The sequence below is a fragment of the Zerene cesonia genome, chromosome 25, assembly GCF_012273895.1.
Source record: "Zerene cesonia ecotype Mississippi chromosome 25, Zerene_cesonia_1.1, whole genome shotgun sequence".
Taxonomy (NCBI): domain Eukaryota; kingdom Metazoa; phylum Arthropoda; class Insecta; order Lepidoptera; family Pieridae; genus Zerene; species Zerene cesonia.
In genome coordinates, this window is record NC_052126.1 from 1,681,245 (window position 1) to 1,706,418 (window position 25,174).

At 32.3% G+C, this 25,174-nt stretch overlaps 1 protein-coding gene across 1 annotated transcript in view; it reads right to left on the reverse strand.

Moving 5' to 3' along the window:
• LOC119836759 (pikachurin) overlaps window positions 1-21,434 on the reverse strand; it is a 112,732-nt gene extending 91,298 nt beyond the window's left edge. The window contains exon 1 of the mRNA XM_038362212.1: window positions 21,263-21,434. The gene's annotated coding sequence lies outside the window, so the exon portion shown is untranslated. The remainder of the gene's footprint in view (window positions 1-21,262) is intronic.
• Between the last annotated feature and the right edge of the window lie 3,740 nt (window positions 21,435-25,174).

Consider the following 25,174-nt stretch of genomic DNA (forward strand, 5'->3'; position numbering starts at 1 on the left):
AAAAAAAAAAAAAAAAAAAAAAAAAAAACCGACGTTCCCAAAAACGAAGGAGTTTACTCATTCTTTCTCCTTTAAAATCGGGCAACGCATTAGCAGACGCTCTACCCTTGCTTGTTCAAAGGGTGATGACCGCCTACCATCGGGTAAACCACCAACTCAATTGCTAGCTCAACATAAGAAAATATATTTACATGGAAGAGAAATGAAGAAAGAAGTGAACTCAATTGTTAAAATTGTTTCGTGTCAAAATACACTTAATTTTAACATTGATATGTGCTGTAATTAATTTTCTATTGGTATTAATAATAATCAACATGGTGACTTGTGCCTCTGACTTTTACATAGAAGTCTATATAGACTATGTAGTCAGTAGGCATAGTCTACATACAGTCAGACATAGTCTACTACAGGCACCAGTCTCTCACAACGTTATCCTCTGTGCTATCTGTATATTTCAGTTTTTGTAATCCACCGTTGTGAGGACTGAATAAAGACGATTTAATTAATGTATCCATTATATTAATCATATTATACGCTACACAGCGTGATACTATTGGCTTATATATGTATATACGTAGCGCAGTTACTACGCTATTTTCAGGTACGTAATTGGCGTACGTATGTAAAGTCAATCCGCAAACATTAAAATTCCATCAAAATTTAACCTGCGAGGTACGAGGGACTGACGCGTTTCAGTGATCTCAATTCTGAATGGAAATATAGGGCTACCCGATAAATAGTTTATGTGAAACTAAGCAAGAATATGATCAGGATTTTGCTGAAAATCTAACCAATTACAGGAGACTGTACGAAGAATATGCCTAATATATTGTTTACTTATGGAAACCATTCAAACGTAATCAACAATATTTGATGTATATGATATTATGTTTCTACTTGAATATCGTTACTAACAATTTATTTTAATGTGTGTTTTGAATAAATACAGCCCGATATTAATTTCACTATAACTAGCAATGCGATAAAACTGTCTCAATTTATCTTCATTGTAACAAACCATCTTACTTATTCATTCTTTCAAATGAAAAGTCCACCGACATCAAAATTCTATCTCCCGTTTGTCAAAAGTAATGGATTTAGTTTAGAATCAAGCACACAATCATCAGCGCAATATCCTGTTTAGCGGCTATGATAAGGCAATCAAATTAATCTTAATCTCATCTTGTCGTAGCCCTAGCTTTGTACAGTTTAATTTGCAGTGCCGAGAGCCCTAGAGTAGGCAATCAACGGTCCAAGCTGAACACTCTGACGTCCAGTTGATCTGTGCCGTTATACAGATTATGACGTCACACACATTTAAACCTCGTGTACTATAATAAAAGTATTTGTGTAACAATTATTCAGTTCATTGGCTTATTCACTTTCAACGACTTTACACAAGTATGTTCAAGTATGTCTGGTTGTAAACTCTTCTAAAAAAGTCTTTTGGAAATCTTTTCTACTAATGTATTTTGGAATGCTCATATGAAAAAGGAATTTAAATAAAGAGAACTTAACTACGTTTTTAATTAACAACAAATGTTTAGGCTTTTGAACTGTAGTGAATGTTTCACTATGCTGATCTATTTTAATACGTATTTGATGAAATTGGCTCCTCATTTAAATCTTGACTATCGCCACTTTGTGAAGTCAATGATAGACTTAATTGCAAACCGGTATTGCATAAAATTTGAACCATAGATCAATTTTGTCATATCAATAGGCCTAAAAGCCATTGATAAGTTAAATTATCTAACTAGACTATAATTATATTAGGATTGCAAACTAGCCCGAAAACAAGCTATAAATAATGAGTACATACGAGAACATAGATAATAGTAACTATTCAATAATCTGTGGTTAAAATACCAAAATTTCAAGGTACGTTACGTATTTATGAGTTGAAAAGTAAAAAACCAGAGTTTACATACTTACCTAAATAAATTTTCAAATGTATTTTTTGTATGTTTCTTTCCGTGACAACTTCTATATATTCTGAGACTACATGAGATTCCATTGCTGCTATTGTAATAGAACAGTTAACGGGAATGTTTAAACTAACAAATTTGCGAATTCAGCACATAAACCACAGATGAAAAGTCTATCAAACACGTTTATAATCTGTGGCTTTCACGCCCGTCCTGTGGTTACTAACGATTGGTTATTTCCGCGATGATTTCGGTTTGGGATTGCTTGTCGAAGGTTTGACGATGTTGCGCCTATTATGTACAAATTATTTATGTACCACGTACGTTTCGTTTTAACTATACTGTATTTTGTACTACTATGTCTATGTTTTCAATAAACTTTGGATGCTTTATATATCATAAACAGATTTTCACCACGTTTAATTGTTAGACGACTCCACAATATAACAAAATAACAATTAGAGTAGAAAAAAATCTTCTCAAAAAAAATTTGATAAATCTTTAATTAATCGTTTATTAACATTGTTAACACACAATGTTAATAATCAATCCTTATCCAAAGAACGAAAATTTTCAACGGATTGACCTAGCGATTAATTTTAAAAGCAAAGCTTTTTAATAACTACAAGGATTGTTTCTGTATTGCCATACAGAGCAGGCATCGATTGAAACATATACAATAATTGAAGATAGATGCTAAAAAAAAACAACCCAGACATTTTATTATTTCGGACGTATGCTTTGTAGTTATTTAAAAGTTAAATATGAACGTAATGCCCGCTCTGGGCATAAATTATAGATTGTCTATAACACGGCCGTTTCAAGTAGACCCTCAATGTCATATCGATTCTAAAGCACGCATATGTTATGTGTTCGCTTCCCTGTTATATGATTAGTACTATACTATTATACTTGACATGATATCGCAAATCGCTATAATTTAGTAGTTAATAGAAGCTTCATTCAAAAAGGTACAAGTTGCTGATACAACAAAATTAGTTCATATAAGTGAATTTACTTAAAGCTTGAAACACTTCCCTCCATTATTTGCGAAATTTAAAAGTAAGATCGCCCGTGACGTATAAAAATCGACATACGTATATCATAAATGATATACTCACCTGTGTAATGATGTCGTGTTGACGAAACTGGGATATAATCGTAATATTTAATATATTTTTAGAAATACTTAGGATCAAAAAATATTTTAATAATTTTCGATAGTTGCACCAACTAACTTTTGTTGTCGATTCATTATTTGTTATATTCAACAGAAATCGCCATATAACTTAAATTCTTTGTAATTTGACGCTTTTATAGTGCTTATGTTAGTAGTTTGATGATTTAAAAGAAATTGCAGGAGATGTAACTTGGAGAAGTATAACCCTTCAAAGAAAACAGTGCAAGAGTTTGTTAATTCATGTATAAGTAAGGCCAGCGAGACCAGATAAAAATGTAAACAATTTTGCAATGGAGATTCAATATTCTGTTAGTATCTTTCGCATAAAATATTCAAAGGCAAAGTCATCCGAGGCTCAACAACTGCTGTCATTGAGTGTTTCGTTGTCCACATGTAAAAGTTAGAACAATGTTGTTTTCACTGTTTTTTGAGATTATACGATTAGTTTGATGTGTACGTAGTAATACACATCAAATATTGAACTGTGAAAACCAAAACAGAACGTACCACGAGTTACACTGTATTATTTATACCCTCAGTCCATAAACCGTTCCGCATCTCCCCTTACGTAAATATCTCGAATCCCTTCGTATTTTCGTTGGCACAAGCGTAAAATTGAAAAGTTTCCCTCCAAAACTGAAAATCCTTTGAGGTGACTAATTAATACCCGTGTTTGCCCGGTGATCATATTCAGTGCGAATCGCGTTGTATTTTTATGTGTATAGCGGATATTTCTTTCATATAATGACGCCAGAGACTTTCTAAGTTAATATCTTGTTGCGATAATGTAACTGAAAAATGTAATTCATACTTTAGTGTGAAATTTACTCATTCCCATACATAAAACAATTTTATTCTTAAATTTACATCCATGTAATAAATATAATAGTTAGTAGTTTACTTGCTTACCAAGATTTACTAAAATAACTCTAAATACTTAGTGTAAGCTGTTAATTCACTTCTATTAATTTGATTTTCCCACGTTTATTTATTAATATTACATAGCATTGTACAATTGTATTGCAATTGCAAAAAAAAAAAAAAACAAAAAGCCCTGCATATGCATCGTTTCGTCAATGTATCGTAGTGGCCTGAGATGTCAAAGCAGTCCATACTTTTAACGTAAGTGTTCTGTTCTGATGGCACTTGGCAGACAGACAGTTGACTGCGTGACAGTTGGATCAAATTCGATACTTGGTTAGTCGCTACCCAAGCGGTTCGAAAAAAAGACCACTCAACGGATGTATGCTGGAATTTCTGAATGTAATGGAATATCACATAACCTAAAATATGGTCGTTTCAGGTCTCAATCGTACTTTATATAAAAAAGACAGACTTATCAGTAGTGATTTGAACATATTTTAAGTCCTTTTTGTATTTCTATAACTACTGAGTGTGCAATAAGGTATAAATATAATAAATAAAGCAGATATGACTCAATTACACTAACATTTAATAAAATGGATAGGATATAATGATTAAAAATGTTGCACATACGTTGTAAAAGATGAATCAACTTCCATCAACCGGCATTAAAAACTAGTTTTGCTATAAACAATATTTATTCGGCAATACCAGAAATAAATCGTGCGGAAACTTCACGACGGGACCGCTTGATATGACATAAAATGTTTATTACATGCCATTGAGGAGCCTCGCAAGAAATTTAGTTTTATCCCGCGCATTCAATTTCATCCAGGTAAGAACCTATGTGCTTATTTCCATATATAAAACCTCAAAAAGTTTTCAGATTTGCTTCCGTGTGCTTTAGGTTATAGATTAGAATCCCATACAAAATTCAATCTCGTATTTAAACATAGATGTTGAATTTGAAAAAATTCAGGTCTCTGTCTTATCATATACAGGTCTCAGTTATTCTATATAATATTTAATTTAATCAAAATATATGTAAGCGGCATAATAGAACAACCGGTTAGACAGACACTTCTCCATTAATATTATTAGTAGGAATGTACTATCGATTTATTATATTTTATTTGTAAAGCGTTTCTTTATAATGCTATAAAATATTAATTATAATAATTAACATTTTACAAAATAAATTACATAGTAACTCGTTTGCACATTTCTCTGCATATCAGTTTTTTAAATTGACTATAAATATATATGTTCCTATGAGGGTAACCCTCATAGGAGGCCTGTGTCCCAGCAGTGGGAACATATATGGGCTGATGATGATGATGATGATATATGTTCAAGAAGAAAGTATTACCAACGTCCTGTTTACAAATAATTCCAGGCGCCCGTAGCTCGGCCGAGTCTCTAATATAAATAAAACACAATACGTGTCAAGTTTCTGTCAGCGTTTATTCATTTTCCCTTGTTTACATGTACACAGAATGTCAAAAGAACAATTTCGAAAGTAAATAACGATAGGTCCTTGGAGACGCGCCCTAAGGTGTGACAGTCATCAGTGTTTCATTCGACTACTTGAAATATGTATATTCAATGTTAGCCATTTGTCGTTTCGCACGGAATATAAATAAACGGTATAGCTTATTTCTCTCCGGAATAACGCAGCTTTATACAGGTGTAAGGTTATTTAAAATAATACAACAACAATAATAAATAAATTTGGATATATTTATAGTTATTGATATTTTTGGTTTGGGAGACATATTTGACTTTTGATGAAATTATAAATTATAAATGTTGATCACGTTGAATGTCTCTTCTATTTTGGAAGTGAACAAATTTTAATTGAGTATAGGAAGGATTAGTGGAATTACAGGAAAACAAATTCACAAACTCTATATGATACATAGTTTCTTCAACGTAACATACATATTATGGTAAGAAAGGCATTAAAAAATGAAACGTAAATCTTTTGAAAATGTATTGTAAAATTTACAAGTTCACAAGTCCTATTTCACTCGCTAGAGTTACTCGTAGTTAGTTGTTACGTTTGCTACGACTGCTACGACTGCTACGACGTAGTATAGTCGTAGACAATACTCAGAATTGTTGCTGCTACTTTTTTAAGCATAGCTAAGAAAGGCAAGGAGATTTTCTTTTTTTGAAAATGTTATTGCATTGCTTTTATATTTTTTTTTTCAATCTTTAGCTTCTCCATAGTAAAAAAAGAAAATTTTTTTTGGAAGAAATTATACATCGCATTTATAATATACATATATTTATTTATTTATAAAGAGTTTCTATAAAGAATACAGATAACATTTATATAGCTTGTTGAGTACGTATGGTAAAGGTACAGAAACCTTTAGCTGTAGGAAACTATGATATTACAATTTACAAGTCAAGTGTGTTAAAAATATTAAAGCATTATTGTTATTGTTAAATATTATTTCCATCATTTTATTTGCGTGCATTACTTTATTAATTACTAGCTGTTCGCCCCGGCTTCGCCCGTGGTACATATATAGTCTATGTTACTCGTGGATAATGTAGCTTTCGAATGGTGAAAGAATTTTTAAAATCGGTCCAGTAGTTTTTGAGCCTATTCATTACAACCAAACAAACAAAGTTTTTCTCTTTATAATATTAGTGTAGATATTTCGCTAGATTTTAATAACCTCATCTAGTATCCATAACTTATTTTTTTATTTTGAAGCAATATTTCAGATTACGATAAAAATATCTTTATTTATTAATCCTTTCTTATATAATGCTACAATGTTTTGATTGTGTGTTTTTCTTTTACATCGTAACCGAGAGATTTATGGTACGATTTTCAACCGACTTTTTTAATATATGGAGTATTATACAAAACATTTTGATGGACTTACATATCTTACCACGACGGACGCAGCTATTTCCAATATATGTCTTATTTTAAACATTTAAAAGCGATATATTTATTTCAACCCGATGGGCTGAGGGAAGCTTAGCAGTCTCAAGTCTCTTTACCGACGAATCCACAATATGTCTCACAAAAAGTGCTAGTAATACAAAAAAACAAAAAGCGTTCAGTCTATCAGTCATGCGTTCACTCCACTCTCATTTGGCGCCATTCCACAGTCTAGTCTAGTCTATGCTCTTTGCGTGAAGCATAGATTATGGATACGTGCTCTATGGTTGTTTGTAAGATATTGACATTATCTGTGTATCAGTGGTATTTCAGCGTTTGTTTTTTCTACGTATCGCTATAATCTATTCTCATATTTTACTACAAGCTGAACACGATGAAAATGAAAAACACGATTTAAGTGCTATAAATAAATTATATTAAGTTCAGGTCAACAGAGGTTTAAATATGAATTTAGAGACGTTCGTTTCATGGCAGTTATGAAAATATTATCAACGTTACATTTCACAAAAGTCGTTAAAAGTTACCTGACTTTAAGCTACAATGTTCTAAAATTTTCCTTTTTATTACACATTTTACGGGAAAAGTCAAGAGTGCTTAACTCTGTCAATAAATTGACAATTAGCTTTAACTATAGCTGCCTATAATAAACTGCTCTAGCGAATAATATACACAAGGACTCATTTTAATAAATTTAAGATATCAATTCGGTTGGCCTTGCAATATATCATCTGTATAATTTCTTTCGTATATTATTTCAGCCAGCATCTGAATCAACAAATCATCCAACCAATTATGAAACCTTATTTTCTAAAGTCTGTTAAAAAGGAACCTTTAATAAGTACCAGTATATAAAAGATAATACAAAAGATGTCATAGCCTCACTCGTGGACACCGTCATTATCCCGACATCTTCAGACTTGGGCTCAGGTGATTCAAATTACCTCGCCGTAACGAGATTCAGGTGAAAAGCGTCTAATCATTTTAATTAAAAAATCCTTTGCAACGATATAGCACAAAAGATTTTGAAGGTGAAAGTTCAGCGGCCAGATTTGCTGTTTATAATAACTTTTAACGGAATAAATATGACTTGGACCTTATTTAAGAGATAACGTGTTTTCGTGGGTTATAGGTATACCTACTAGAAGTAATGAGGACTGGAACCTAAGCTAAAGCTCTTGAAGATAAAAGTCGAAAAAAAAAACAGAAAAATCGTGTTAATACTCAAATAAAAATCAATATATTCGTCCATATTATCATTTAACAATATAACTGATACATATAACATTTGAAGGAGCAGTTAATAAAATGATGCATATGGTATTTATTTGTGTGAACAAAGATAGAAGGTAAAATAACGCGAAATGTGAAGTAAAAGAAAAAAGTCAGGCTCAGAACGCTGGCTTGTATTAAAAATATACCCAATATTTATTCCGCGAAACAGTCTCTCATCATGGAATATTTTTTAATATTTATTCGGTCGTCTTTTTGCGTTTTCTCTCTATATATGTAGATACAATTGCCAATGTAGGTATTCTCTTTGAAAGTAACGTAAGATGGGAAACACATTGTTTTCCAACCCTCCTTTGTGTAATTCCCTCATGAAATAACCTCTACATTACATCAATACTCATAGTTCAACCTTCCGCTTTAACCTTTTAATAGAAAATGCCTTTTAAGAAAAAAAAGCGGTTCAAAGGCCTTCGCAACAACAACTTAAAAACAAAAATAAAAATCTGAGTTTTCTAAGCAGTTTCGGAAATGGAATTTAATTATATGCATAGAAATCATAATAGAAAAATTATTCTAAATATTTTAATCTTCTATATTCAGTTATTAACACATACAAATTAAACTTTTTATAACAGCACCTAAAGTAAGTAGATTTCTCTTTTCAAAATACAAAAGAAGACATATCCACGCGTCTTCATTAGAAGACATATTTCTCAATTTCCTCCAGTACATTTTATAAAACACCTAGCGCAACGGTTCATACTTAATTACACCCCACTTCCTATGATACAGCAATGTAATATTGCGAGTAATTTAAACAAACACCCTCTTTGTCTCACGCCGTTATCAAAATGGCCGCTTCCTGCAGCTAGCAACGTAATGTTTTCATTCTTGCGGCGAATTAATTTTGGTTACGCATACCGTCTGTTAGGGTTTCTTTTACAATGCACCCGACAGATGTATTTTATCACTGTAATGGAATAGAAAATACGAACTCTTGTATTCATGTTTTTCTTTTACTTCGTGTATAATCTTTTGGTTTCCATTTGAATTTTCGACTTTGGTAAACGGTACAAAATTTGATTATGATGGAAAAAATAAAAAAATTGAATTTTGTTTCTTTAGATAACTCTTGCATATTAATTATATTCTAAGAAAAATCAGAACCGCCTTCATATTGTTAGGCCTACGCCAAATTTAAATAAGATGAGAGTTGATAACCTCTTCCTTTTTTTAAGTTGGTTAAACATAAGGATCATTGTAAGCTGATAGTTCGTTCACTCATTATACTAACAAAATTATCAAGATATGAACAGGACAATAGGACAGTAGGTCTGCCAACATGATCCAGTAAATAGAACAAGTTTTAACTAATATTCCATATGAGCGTTCGTCAGTGGCATTTCGTTACCATTAGTTCTAACTAGCCATATCGCGCTATAACGAATATATTTTAATCGAAAACACGAAGATGTACACAAAAAAATCTTTTTGTGGTCTGCAATCGCGTATATTATCGATTTTTCAAAAAATCCGAACAATGTGTTTCAACTGCCGAGTTCCGAATTTTTTTATATTTAATTAATTAGGGTCGAATTACGATTGCTGTGAAACCAAAGGTTCCAATTAATATATAACATCGTTAAACTCGGCCTTTTTAGTCTCATATAATTTATAATTGTTTATCATAGCTTTGGTTGATCATGTCAAAAAAATACATTGACAAAAAACATTACAATTAAAATTTTGCTTATAATTTTAATTTATATTAAAAGCATAACCCATATGTTCACTTTGTAATTTAATTCATATTTTACAAATCATCATCATCAGCCCATATATGTTCCCACTGCTGGGACACAGGCCTCCTATGAGGGTTCAGGCCATAATCCACCACGCTGGCCAAGTGCGGGTTGGCAGATGTCACATGTCCTCGAACTTTTAATTCTTGGACATGCCGGTTTCCTCACGATGTTTTCCTTCACCGTTTAAGCAGTGGTGATGTTATCCACATGCGCAGATAAATTGAAAAATCAATTTATTTCCTGCACGCTCGCCCGGTCTCGAACCCCGACTTATCGATTTTGAAGTCCGAGGTTCTCACCACTGAGCCACCACTGCTTTTTTTATTTTACAAATAAATGAAAGAAAAAAAGCCCTAGAAAATTATTTCTTTAACAAAAATGATCTGTTCTTTATATAATACCTTAACAAATTGTTACAAAGCTATTTAACCCGATAGAGGTTAATTGAAATTAATTTAAACAGCCGAAGTATTATTGGGTAAAAGGTAAGCTAATAATTTCTAATATTATTTCATCTTTTAACTAAAAATAATAAATAATCATAACATCAAAACGTAAAGATACCTTTTGGTTGCTTTTCTTTAAAATAAAAAAAACAAACTAATTGTTGTGTAACATTGAAAAAATATAAATTATGTCAAACATAGTATAAAAACATTAGAAGTTGGAAGCAGTAAATACTTAATATTCCTTCCGTGCAATCGATAACCTAACATTATGCCAAATAACAGATAATAAAAACAATAAAGATAGGTATGAGATACTGGCATAATATATTAAAAAAAATAAATGATTATAAACGGCCACTTCTAATTTCAAAACCTTCGTCTACCATAAAGACAAGAAGCGAAGCTTGGTTACACGTGGCCGACATTGCTTTTAAGTGACAATTTTAATTAATCTGAGTTCTCATTACATCGCACGTTCATTGTCTCAAAGAACAAAAATAAAGCTGCTACGGCTACTGTAAAACCTTGTACCTGATTTTTCTTTTAACGTGTTTTTCTTTTGTTTCGTTTTAAACTTTAATATTCAGCGAGAATTAAAGTCCTGGGAGAAAATAATCTAGGTGTCATATTGCACAACGAAATATTATTGTTAATAAGAAAAAGTGTATTCATAAAACAGAAGACTTTTAGTTCCAGTACCAGGTTTCGGTCAGTAACAGATACTAAGTCATATAATATAATAAGTATACTAACACATAATATAATAAGTATAAAATACAAAAAAAATGTAAATGTAATTATTATTTTTTTAATAAAAGCGCCTTTGTAATTTGGATATTCTATAGATCCTAAAATTATTTCTATGAAGATTGATCTAAATCAGTTTTAATATCCTATTCCTCAGGAAAATGTACTAATCCTATGTTAGAACTATGATAGCATATAGCAAATATTAACAAATAATTTAAAATTTACGGCTTGTACTTATTATTCTGTGGTTACGGTACTATGGTACGATACATACGGTATATGTATGTATATATGTAATTATCAGTATATTCCTAATTATTTATTAAGGAACTGTAACAGTACAATCAAGTCGTTAGTTTTGGTCTAACCTTCTTTGATAACCATTATTGTATCGAAGCAACACTCCACGTCATATGAGCTAGCTTTGATACGATATTACAGTTTATTACTTATCCACTAATATTGTTTCCTTGAATATAATGAGCAAATAACTACTGAATGTTGTATTGCAAACTGTTTGCTTTTAATTTCGTGACTTTCATTTTTTAATGAGAATAACGTGAATATTACAAATATTTAAACATAACTTAAACAATGTTAAAACTGTAGGTGGCGACTACAAGTATGTTTTTACATAAATCATGTCAGTATAGGATAAAATCTAATAATACATAAACGTTTATTGCTATGTTTTAGGTCGGGAGGCGAATAAGCTTCGAAATGACTTGGGCCTGTTCACACCGGGAAAGGTTCCACATTCCGTTAGTGTGAAATAAGACTTAAAAAATTTAAACAAATAACAACAGTACTAAAATTCTCTGGAAATAAATTAAGATGACAATTTTGTGTCCACATTTATGTGTCCTGGAAATAAATGTTTAGGCCTGCGACTTCGTTCGCGTGAACTTTGAATGTGAACAATTGGGGGTTTGTGGATAAATTTGAGTTTAATACATTTTTTTCTCTAAATTCCGACCCAAGAGTATAATGATTAAACAATCATAATGCAAAGACTTAAAAAAAGTCTTTTTGCAACAATATTTTTGGGTATTTATAAAAAATAAAGAACGGAAGCGTTGAAGCCAACAAATAAAGACCGAAAGCGTTGCTGACCCTCGAAAAAGTAACATAAAGTTGCCCATGAGAAAAACAACCGGCTGTCAAGTCAACACCAGCGGCTTTGAGCGTCTGCCCCTGTGGACTTGTTTATTGTCACGGCAAAGCATGTAGACTCGGGAAACTGCGTACACTTAAACAGAAAGGAAATAGAATGGAGCATAAATTTGAAGAATTTGACTTGGAAAAAATTCCAGATTGTCAAATTATACTTCCAGCAGAAAATGCTCTACGCGTCAAACAAAAAAAAACATTTTTTATATCTCTTATAGTCTGGTGGTCTGTTGCGGTTCTGCATCAGGTGTGCTAGTTTGCAAAATAAATTACATCCTACCTATATGCTGCCCAGAATTAATACCTATACTACAAAAAACTTTCCTTCAAATCAATGTCCAGTGGCTCCGAACATTAGCGTGTACAAACAGACACATTTTTTTGCTCGTGCATATATATGCATATTCAATGTACACACACAGCTTTTTTTTACTGTGCTATTATACGTATAGATGTGATATCCCCCATCAACCGCTTTTGGCCAGCGTAGTGGATTATGGCGTAAACCCTCAAAGGATGCCCGTCTCCCTACAATGATCCCATAGATAAACAAAGGGCCTAAAGTAATAAAGATTATTATTATATATTTAATATTTAAAACAGTACCAACTGAGACACAACATAGCAAAATGTAAATCGTATCATAATTCATACATTACAAAATGCTTTTCTTTATTATAGGTACCAAATGAGCAGACATGTGAATACAAATTTCGGAGAATATTTTGAAGATAATTTTCTTTAGAATATACCCATGTATAAGATTCAGACAAAGATAGAATCCTTACTTCTAGGTACAATAGAGCTTCCTATCAAAATGCTTACTCAGATACCAGACATTTTCTACACAAAGGAACATTTTTGTAAAGCCTAGCCTAATTTATATCGAGTTCAATTCTTCATATTTTTTATCATATTTATAAGGATAGATAAATATAACAAAGGTTGATTTAACAATGAAACTACTATATTAAAAGCTATGTTAAGTAAGTTCCTTCTATGCATAACTATATATTTATTTCGTAATATTATAAGATATATATTTATTTCGTGAATACGAGTTAGATTGCTTTAGGGATAGCTAATATGTTTTATACTGATATAAAATTTTGTCAGATTTATTCGCAATAATTTGATAAAATCCTACATTTAATACGTAACTAAGCAAAAAAAACTATTTAATAACATACGACATAGTTTATAAACTGCATTGTCGCCTTCAACTTACAAAGTAAACTAGTTCGTAAACAAATTTAAATAATATGAAGCAAAGAAGAGATTAAAGTGAAAAGTCGAGACTAAAAACTGGAACCATCAATGTTATTATCTGTGATAATGTTTCAGTGATCATATTAGCAAATAATATTACCATATTATTTGTCCCTTGCGTAAACAAAGATGGCGCAAATTAATGTTTTGCGAAGTTACACATAAACTAACGCGCACTAAATCGCTAACTGTCTAACTTGTTATATTGTTCGTGCTGACGTATATCTGTCTCGCTTGTTTGTTAGAGACGAAACGGGACGGATTGATCTATGTGTTCCACGGAATTTTAATATTACATCCTAATGAAAAAATATATTTCACAGCGCTACCTAGTACAAAACTTTGATTATTAAATAACTTTGATAATACGTACCTACGAAATGTTTGAAGTTATGGTATTACAGAAATGTAATTAATTAATTGTTGATGAATACCTACATAAATATTGTCTTTGATGTAACAAGGCTTCGAAAAGAATATTTCTCACTTCGATAGGCTTGATAATATTGTTTGAGCAAATAAATATTTTCTTTCCACTGAAAATATAGGTACTAATAGGCCTTTAAATTAAAGCCTATATTATCCAAGCACTGTAAATACAAATATAAAATGTAACAGCGCGTCTTAAATGATTTTAAAATGCTTAATGATTTTAAACTACGATAGTTCTTAAAGGACATTAATATACTATCACATATTAATGTTCATTTAAAGAACTCCGTACTTAAAACGGACTGCATTTAATAACTTCAAATGTCGCACCCCATTCTAGCCACCTCCGCGAAATTTCCTCCTGTGTCAACAAGGGAAGTTGGCTGTTAGTGATGACGTAACAACTTAGACATATCAAATATCGTATCGTGTGTCAGTGTGCACACCATAGGGCTATTTTTTACACTAACTGTTTTTTTTAATAGTGTGTGTTTGGTTAGTTCCTAGAGGAATTAAGAGTAAAGTTATAACTAAAGCTTTTGCAGTATTTTGCTTCGTATACATGGCTTAATTATCGTTAAATATGTGATCTTCATTGCGTTTTTCTACACCGTTTCGAGTTGATGTGAATAGTGTGCGTGTGTTATGACATGCACGCTCATCTGATTCTAAACCCAAGTACTTTTGATTTAGGTCCGAAGTCGTAACCACCATTCAGGAGTTTCTACGTGAAAGAATAATAAAAAACCATACATCCATACTTGCAAACTTTCATTTTTATAATATTTGTAGAATTTTATAATTACTTAAATAATATACTTAGCATCGTGTGTTCACATTTTACACTTTTATGCCATAGCTGAACTGATTTCTGAATAGATAAAAAATGTTTAGAAACGAAAAAGTTCTTGATTTGTATTAGAAAGCGTAATTACACTCACACACATACAGCAGTAACTCGGCTCGCGACTCTCGCAATAAACGCATTACATTGTGCGATAGCTCGCTTAATATAAGATGATACCTGTACAATGCAAGCAATGTATAACTGTGTCGGTTTTGTCAACGACTTATGAGCGTTTTTATATATGAGCAGCGCGCCTTTTTTTTAAGTGGGGAAATCTTTCATAAGATACCCACGGCACCCGGGGAAGGAGCCGTGGGTTATGTCGGATTCCTACCGACTAAAACCCCACTGTGTTCCGACGCGCTGCTTGAGACGGGACTGCGGGAACACATTGTATTCTACCGCGTGATGAGCAGCGCGCCTGCCTCGCCCCTTGTATCTGTTTTCTGGTATCGACGTTAATAAAGTCATTAAATTGTTATTTTCTATTTATATAAATTTACAAAATTATTCAAAGGGAATTCTCGAAAAAAATCAATAGTTTTCTAAATCAGTTTTGCCATAAAACAACGAATATAGAATTTGACAAAATACCTACATTCATCCATTTCTTTACGACCACGTCTCATCTACTCCACCCATTCATTTTTGTAGCATCAAAGGATAAAAGCAGTTAGCCCTTTATAGAACAAGATCGAAGATAAACCACGGTTTGAACCCTAGAAATGTCCTGAATACCTTTTTTAGAACGAACCCAGGGCACTCAAATGCATGTCTTCATGTACATAGAATCATATATAAGTAGACAACTCAAATAAATTTAGATACCACTTCTGCTACTTCACTTAACATCTATACTATGTAAAATTTACCTATTTCATTAACCTTTGTTTACAACTGTAAAATTAGTAACTACTTGATAAATTCATCTCTTATCCCAGTAGATTTGCTAATTCACAATTGAGAACATCAATATGTATGTTTCCTGTTCTCAATCAAAAACTACTGAACCGTTTCGGCTGATATTTGACATGCAGATTGCTGTACCGTTCTATATTCAATGAAATACGACCGCACCGCATCGTGTTCTAAGCCAGCCAATCAAACTGGAGCGGGAATTAATCCATCATTGGAAGTAACTAGCCACTTAGTAACGGGTATAGTATTTTATTACCTGTGGTAACGTACGGTACGGGTACGGGGTAATTTTCACCTGGATGAAATTAAAAAAAAATATGTTATTACAGATAACATAACACTATTAACTAATTGACTCTGAAATGATGTAGGTGATAGAATTTTCTATATATGACAAGGAGTTTTTGAGTTTATATCTCAGGCGTACAAAAACAATCTTTTCTCCTATAGTATTGGTAGTGCCTGTTGACTAACGAATAATGAATCGGAGTGTATACTATTTGGACTCTCGTTAAAGACTAAATGTCTAGTTTATATAAAAATTAATCGTTCTATAATATTAGTCAAGATAAAATAATTTTGTCTCTAAAAACCCTACGAGCTTCGGATATATAGAGACTTGTTAATATTGCATCGGAGTGTATACTGTATATATAAGCTATAGCAAATAAATAACGGAATGTCTAGTTTCTATAGAAACAGCTTACTTAGTGTGGCACCTCGTAATGTGAATTATCACTGCATAATAAAACAGATATAGTCCGCTCTTTCGTGATAAACTCGCAAAACTACAGCCAGATTCTTATTGTTATCATTAATAGAAGTTAGTTGCGATGTGTATGTATGTATGTATGTATGTTCATAACAAGTTAAAATAAAAGCCAGTAAGAATATTTTTTCATGTCAGGTACTAAAAAACATTTCAACGCAATTTATTCATTATAATATTATTTAAGTGTCCCCATTACCATGTATGTAATATGAGGAATAATACGCGTTTAAAATCCGTTAAAAAGTTTATATTTATAAGTAAACACTAATCGCGTAAAATCAAACACAAAGTTATGGATTTATTATATGTACAAACTACAAGCTAGATATTAATGTTATAGTAAACAAACATAAAAATAATCAAATCAATAAACAAACAAGGATGTTTTTTCGCACTGGTCCACTCGTTATTTCTTATGATAATGCTAAACGAAATTTGCTAAACACGTAAATAGCCGGCGATGAATAAATTTTCCATTGCCTTATTGCTAAGCAATTCCTTTTGGATTAGATTTGGATAGATCTATTGAGAGTGAAATAGGCAGAGCTTAGTCAGCTTACTGGTTTAAGAACGTATTTAGACAAATTAGGTCTCGATGAAAAGCCATCATCGCCCAGTTTAATAGAATTGTCACAGATAATATAAAAATAGTAATGGATTATTTACACAGTGATAATAAATATTTAATAATTGTAAGCAATGACGTATATAGAACATTGATATACAAGAAACTCAATATGAAATATAAAAGTGAATTCAATAAATTTGATTTACATTTGAGTAAAGTTACGCCAACACAAAAAAATGAGCGGCCAAGTCAGATCTGAGCTCTGAATCCAGCCAACGTGTATGCAAATTATTTGCGAGAAACCTTTTTACATACATTTACGTATTTCATCCTCTAAAATTTACATTTTTTTTTTATGTGAGAATCGGCAATGGAGCTGGTGGGACGCCTGATGGTAAGCGCTACCACCGCCCATGAACATTTGGAGAAGAATAAGGTCCATTGCAGATCATACGCCTCTACAAATGGATTGCCGACTTCTTGGGAATGGATTAAGAAAGGATTGGCGATAGGAATAAAGGAAAGGACTGGGAAGGGTAAGGAAAAGGATATGGGTATCCGGCTCCCCCACTCACCGAACGAAACACAGCAAAATACTATTTCACGCCGGTCTTCTGTGGGGGTGTGGTACTTACCCGGTGCGAGCTGGCCCAATTGCCACACATGAAATCCACACTCACACATACACAATTTTTACCTAATAAAAGTCATTATAATGGACTTAGTTTTCTTGTCCACTTCAGTGATTCAGGTCTCTTATGCCTACGTCAAACTGTATATTATCATAAAGAAAACAGTTGGATAACGGTATTTTCAGAAAGAACTGTCGTGTATCCTGATATTTCAGACTACACAGATATCAGAATACACGAAATACAGTATTATTATCGTTTTCTGCATTGTTTGTTATTATAACGCAGCAATTTGAATAAAATGTAAAATATTTTTCAGTAATTTGTAGAGGAAATTTAAGTTGTAACGTCCCGTGTCCCCTAGTGGGGTATGGGGCAGATGACGTACATCTATTTCACTGATCAATTTTCTATACGGACAAGTAGGTGATCAGCCTCCTGTGTCCTGCCAGACCAAGACATTTTTTTGTGCGTCCCCACCGGGAATTGAACCCAAGACCGCTCGGTTCTACGCTCACGCGTTAACCACTGTACCAAGGAGCCCGTCAAAATTTATGTTAGTAAGTAATATTATAAGGTCTTTCTAAGATCTCATGAAAAAAAATTATTTATTTGATGAAAATATAAAGTTCCATTTGAACAGCATCTAATGCGAAAATAATAAGCCGTAATTCTGTAGAAAACAATATTTATTTTCTTTATATTCACGCTGTTACATCTTCCTTCTTAGAAACAATTTAAAAAGAAAGTTCTAGATATTGAAGCAGCTTAAGTATCGATTAGAATGGAATTATAGCAAGCACTAGCCATAGTAATAAACGAAAACTGTTTCTCATTCCTTTGTTCGGTAAAACCAATGTTAGCCCATATTAGCTATCGTTTGAGAAATGAATTTCCCAAATTAAAACTTATTAGACAGTTGTCCATATTGAAATTTAAATAATAATTTAAAAACCTTAGGCCCATATGAGTTATAAATATGTTTATTTTAAATATAGTATAGTATTGTTACATTACACTGTATGTCATATGGTGAGTGAGCCCATATTATTTCCCATGTCAGTTTCTTTTTTCTTCCCCTAATCAATCCCTCTCTATATCATTTATTTTAAAAGTCGGCAATCCATGTGCGGTGGTGGTGCTTACCACCAAACGACCAACCAGCTCATTTGGCAACTGAGACATCCATGAAACTCGTAGATCCAGCTATTGCATAGTTCAAAATTGATAATTATTACTTAACTATAGAATTAAAGAGAGTAAATCACGTTTCTCGTGGATAAATGCTCTCTTGACTAAAGTTATTAAAAGCCGGCCTTTGATATGTTATCATAGTTACGACGTACATGATAGCATCCGCAATTTTAAGTTTCAAATACAAATCTGATATACATATTTTTTGAACAAGTTTCTTCTGCTTCAGAACCCACTTATTTAGCGTAAAATTTCATGAAAATAAACAAATTACACATAAATCCTGCGAGCATTTAAAACGTGCTGGAGACCAAGAGAAACGCAGCCTATCTTCAGTTAGAGTAAGGAGCTCACTTCACGCCTGTCTCCTCTGCCTGTCTGGCTGAGAGCGGCAGGAGTCACGTGACCCACATGTGTGTCACTGAGAAACTATCCTTAAGTCAGGTTGTAGACTTTTTTAGTTTGTTATACGTTACCTCCAACTTGTATTTCATATATAACTTTTCAGTAATTTTATTTTCATATATGTGTCCCATTCGACATAGTAAGTAAGATATAGAGCTTGATAATTAATTAATTGATTGGAAGTTAGTTTCCCTTCTTAGTAAACACCGTGGCCATAATCTATGATATTATGATTATCCAATATATGAGGAACATAGTGTATTAAAATGGATTAAATATCAAAACTATCATATGAGCTAATTAAAAAGAATTGTAAGAGCTTCATGTTTATTTACGTTAAAACTATGTAAAATTAATTTTACTGTATATCTAGTATTCTATTGATACGTATCTATCTGTAGGTTTATACATTTATGTCAAACTAGTTAAATTTAAAGGAGCAACGAATATATAAATATTTTTACCAACAAACTAAGTAATGTTGTCTTTTAATCGTTAAAAAACGTTGAAGGTATCTTCGTGATTTTTGCGAATAATATTTGTAGTGTTATATTATCGACATTCAAGGGAATTTCCCTAATGTATAATAATATATCCCACAGCAAATCATACATTTCTCTGTTTTGTTTTACAGCAGTTTAAGATATACTTTAAGGCATTAAAAAACACTTATAGCTAATGAAGTCCCCTTATTGTAACTGAAAAACATATAATGAATTTATTTATTTCATATTAAAAATGTTTGGTTCCTTAGAAAATGTATCAGACTCGTTCAGACTAAATATCTACAATGATATACGTTAGCATAGTTTTGGAATCCACCAACCCACTCAGAGCTGTAATTTCGATGCATCTGAAACGAAGTCCACGCCTCACAAATCGCTCCACAGTTGGACAACTTGTTGACAGTCAAGCGAAGAAGAACTTTATGCTTTGAGCATGTAATTCAATAATGGCTTACTCCTAATGACTTCGTAGATATAATGGTATATCATTGAAATTTTTAACATCACATCAATCACTTATGACAGGTGTAAATAGTAGGTGATAATATAATTGCATGCTCATATCCTTTTCCTCACCCTTCCCAGTCCCTTCCTTTTTTCTCGTTGTCAGTCCGTTCCTTATCTCTTTACTATAAAAGCGAGTGACGCATTAACAGTGCCCCTACCACTGCAAATATTCAGGTGATCGTTTACAACATGTGAACTACCTCAGTTACCCGCTCTTACATAAAAAAATGAGAAAAAAAATCTTGTAATTTTCAAAGAATTTAAGAAATGTTTCACGTAGATTAGATGGTATGTGATATTATGTTCTACGATATTAACTGGAAACTAACAAGTGTATCTTGAATACATCATCATTTAATTTCTATTGGTTACATACCAATAATAACTTGGAATCTTGTGATTGTATGACGGAAAATGTATTTAATATTTGTAAGGGATTTTAAAACTTTATAACCAATATATTATATGCTTAATTTTTATTTTCAACTATGCTGCTTATCATACGTATTACTTCTATTTATTATGCAAGTATGCATAACTAGAGTTAAAAATCAAATAACGGCGTTTAATTGAAATAATTTAAGCTAATATTAACTATTTATATGCTCTTTTAGTCATACAATCTTGAAATGATAAGATTATTCGATCGCAAGTTGAATAATAGAGATTTGGCTAACGAAGTTCACGTGCCTCATTTCAATCGGATTATTCGAACCGAAATTTCAATTCAGCTAAACCAATGAGACGTAAGGAGGCATTAAAAGTTTCCGAAATCGATAAAGCGTGTAAACATTCTAACGCTAATGTTTCTTTCACTCACACAACGCTAAACATCGCATACAAAAGCATAGTACCAAAATACGACTCTACAATTACGCTCTCCGTCAAAGAATCGGTTTGAACTACTTACGGCTGGCTCGAAGTGGCTCCGTCTGGGCGAAACCGGATCGAACTGGTAACACCTGGGTGTAACACGACACAGAGCACACAGACACACGCGGGCCGATACTGTTTAATAGATGATCAACGTTTTTGTTTAATTAACAACAATTTGGGGGTCGTAGGGTGAAGCGCGGCGTTCGCCGTCGATACGAAGACTGAACGGCCATGACAGTTTTACCAGGCCTCGCGCGCATGCGTACTACGCCGCCTTAAGGTCATTTCCCATTGTTCATTCTCGATTAGGGTAAAATTGATCACTCGAATTGGAAGTGATGAAATCTTTTCTACTCGCGTATTAAGATGGCCGATTCGAAATACATTTGCAACGGTTATTTATGTCATAAATTTAATCCGGTATTTGTAGATTAATACTTGTGTATTTGCGAAAGAGCGACGGTTAATATTTGAATCGAATATACATTAAACTGGAATCATTCTAAATTGCATACGCTAAAACATCTTTACATTGTTAAATAATTATTTTGTGATGAAGAATGATTAAGGTATACCTGTTAAGTAGCATCATTTAGAAATAAAACTGTACGTATTTGCAAAATAAGCTGAGGTAGAACTCTTACTACCTATTTTTAATTTTTAAATACCGTAGCTTTAACACATAATTTTTTATTCAAAGCATGCTACGAATTACGCATACTTGCACAAGATTAAAATTCATTAAACAGCTATTACAGACATTGAACATTATGAACTAAAAAATCACAATTGGGTTAAAATCTCTTTATTATATTTAATGCAAGCGAGTGCATTTATTTTAAATATTACGGAGGCCCAGTTCCTTTTCCTCACCCGTCCCAGTCCATTCCTTCTTTCCAGTCGTTAATCCTTTCCTTTTCCTTTACCCCTTAAAAGCGGGAAACACCTTCGCAGAGGCACTACCTCTGCGAATGTTCATGGGCGGTGGTGATCGCTTACCATCAGGCGAACCACCAGCCCAGTTGCTCGCTATGACATAAAAAAAAATATATATATATACCAGTTAATACATGCTTCTATTATGGATTAGAACCACTTAAGGTCAGTCCATAATTAAGTACAATTCAACAAAAATACTAAATATTTATCATGGCGATATGACTAAGGCCTTATAAGCTCCGCACTTATACGGGTAGTGTCACAGAGTCCACGCAGCCCTTAGGATGAAGTAATGTAATTAAATTCACTTCCGATATAAGATATTTTAATTAAACTACGAGGTGTTACCCGGTTTTACCTTCGTTTAATTGAGTTTATCTTCGAAATTTAATGATTGGAGCAGGGAAATTTTAGTAGTTCAGAGGTATCACTGTAATGAAAGAATGAATTATTATAATACTACTATTTGAATGCATTGCAATTAATTTGGGATGGTTTAGTAATATATAATGATAAATTAATTATGAATGAATATATTGCAAATCAACAAAAAACAACGTTTTGATTGACGGACGAGATAGAATTACAAAAAAATTGCTAACAAAAAAAAGTTCTCCTTGCTCAAATGATTTGGTTTTATAATAAAATTAATGTTCCTATTATATATATAATGAGATATCGGCAATTAAATATTTTTGTAAAAGTCGGTTACCAAAACAGTATTTTTCATTCTTTGCCAAAACGAGAGGTTCTCAATTCGTAGCATATTTAGGACAGATTTTTATTTCCTTTCTGTAAGAAAAGTATCGAGGTGCTTTATTTTACTACAGCAATATATCGCGTTCAAGGGCAGGGATAAGACATTAAGGAATAATTGCAAGGGAGAATACAATATAAGTAGCAATTTCGACACATCTGCTCGGGTTCTGCGAAGTTTTTTTTATTAAGGGTAGCCTAGGCATAGAATTGCCAATACAGTTGTATTGAACTAATGACTAATACTGGCTGAAAGAGAATAAATTATACTAAAATAAAATAAATGTTTTGAAAAAAGAACATTTTCCTTTTATTCAAGGTTGAGTTGCACAACACATTTTTAATAAGACAAAGTTTATAATCGCAATATATCTGTAATATTCTGTATTAAGCTGAAGTTTCTTATTTTTTGAAAGGTTTATATGATAACCTTTTAAATGTGTGTGACCATGCAGATTTATCTACACCTGCACCACGATGAAAATCGCAATTTCCATTGTAAAAGTTAATCCTTAAAATAACATTAATCAACGCGCTACACCCGAATTTAACCCATATTTAATGATGTTATTCATTTACAAACGATTTAAACAATGTAACTACATTTTATGAACTCATCTCAGTAACAAAGCACATAATTTTTACAATAACTAATTATTCATAATATAATAATTCCTTTACCAATAAAATGTACTTACACTAAAACGAAATAAAGGTATGAAAGTTTATTGTTGATTTTACTACATAAATATGTATTTAAAAAATATTATATTTTTGGGTCCCATATATCACTCAAAATCTTACGTTGTACTTTTCCCTCAATAAGGTGAAATGTCTCAAGTCACACCTTTGTTTTTTTGGTCAACATACAAACGGTTGTAAGGATTGTTGAACCTATTTCCGCATGAAGCCTTATAATTGTGAAGGGTGTTAAGGTTTCAATAAAATTGTCTCTAAGCAAGTCCAAAATAATGACCCATTTTTGTTTAAGTTACAAGTTCGGTGGGTATCTAATTAAATTATTCAAGTTAAAGTAAGGCATGATCGTTATTTAAATATTAATTTCGTTGAAATTGTACACGTAATGTCATAAATATATATAATACTATATAAAAAAAATTTGGGAGTCGAGCACTCTTCGGCACGAATTGGGCCACTTCGCACCAGAGATGCTACCACACCCCCACAGAAGACCGGCGTGAATAGTAGAATGCGTATGTTATTGTGGCCAGTTTCCTTTATCTCACTCACCCTTTTCGATTACACCTTAAAATCAGTCATTCGCACACCCTCCGAATGTTCATGGGCGGGGGGTAATTGCTAAGTTGTCCGCTATAACCAAAACAAATTATATCATAATAACAATATCGAATTAATTATATTTTTGTTTTGCGAAAGAGAAATAACTAAAGGTTGTAGGTAATGAATTTCTGTATCTATATTTGTAATTAAAGTATTCTACTGAAAGCCGGCATCACATGTTGCAGTCACATTAAATTTAACAAAAGGTACCTAATGCGCTCAGCCGCTCCCTTCGTTCCGTCGGTTTTAAGTAAATTAGTTAGACGTTAACATGTCTATATGATAAGATTGCAGTGTCAATAGCCTCGCATGACCAAGACCATTCTTTACTAGATGTTAAATGGGAAGTTTAAAGACAAATTCAAAGAGAATAAAACTTGGTTAATTCACGTATCGGTAGGACAATCAAATTAAGTACTAGTTATTCATATGGATCACAGTAACTAAATACATTGATATATAGTATTTTCTTGTGTTTGATTTTACGCGAGTATTGTACATTTAGAAATTAAAAACTTTTTAACGGATATTAAACGCGATTTATTCATTATATTATTAACCCGACGTTTCGAACACTTTACAGCGAGCGTGGTAATAGATAATACATTGATTTACCTACGATTTTTTTGTGAATAAAAAGTTCGTCTCAATGTGTTTGCTGACAGACCACTGGAAATAAAAGATTATTTTATACAATTACCTAATTATTTGCTTTATTGGAGATTTTTTTGTTTTGCGCCATAAAAATATAAGGTCGTATATGTCTTTATTATGATAATATTGATAGCGCTGTTAAGGAAATTAAATTGTAAATCCAATCACTTGGTAACGCTAAACAGTTTCTAAGCTACCGTTTATTCAATATTTTATCTAAGAGTATCTGTTATTCGTTTACCAGTATTCCTTTTACATTTCAGTCATTTTTTCAACAAAATATAGTAATTTAATC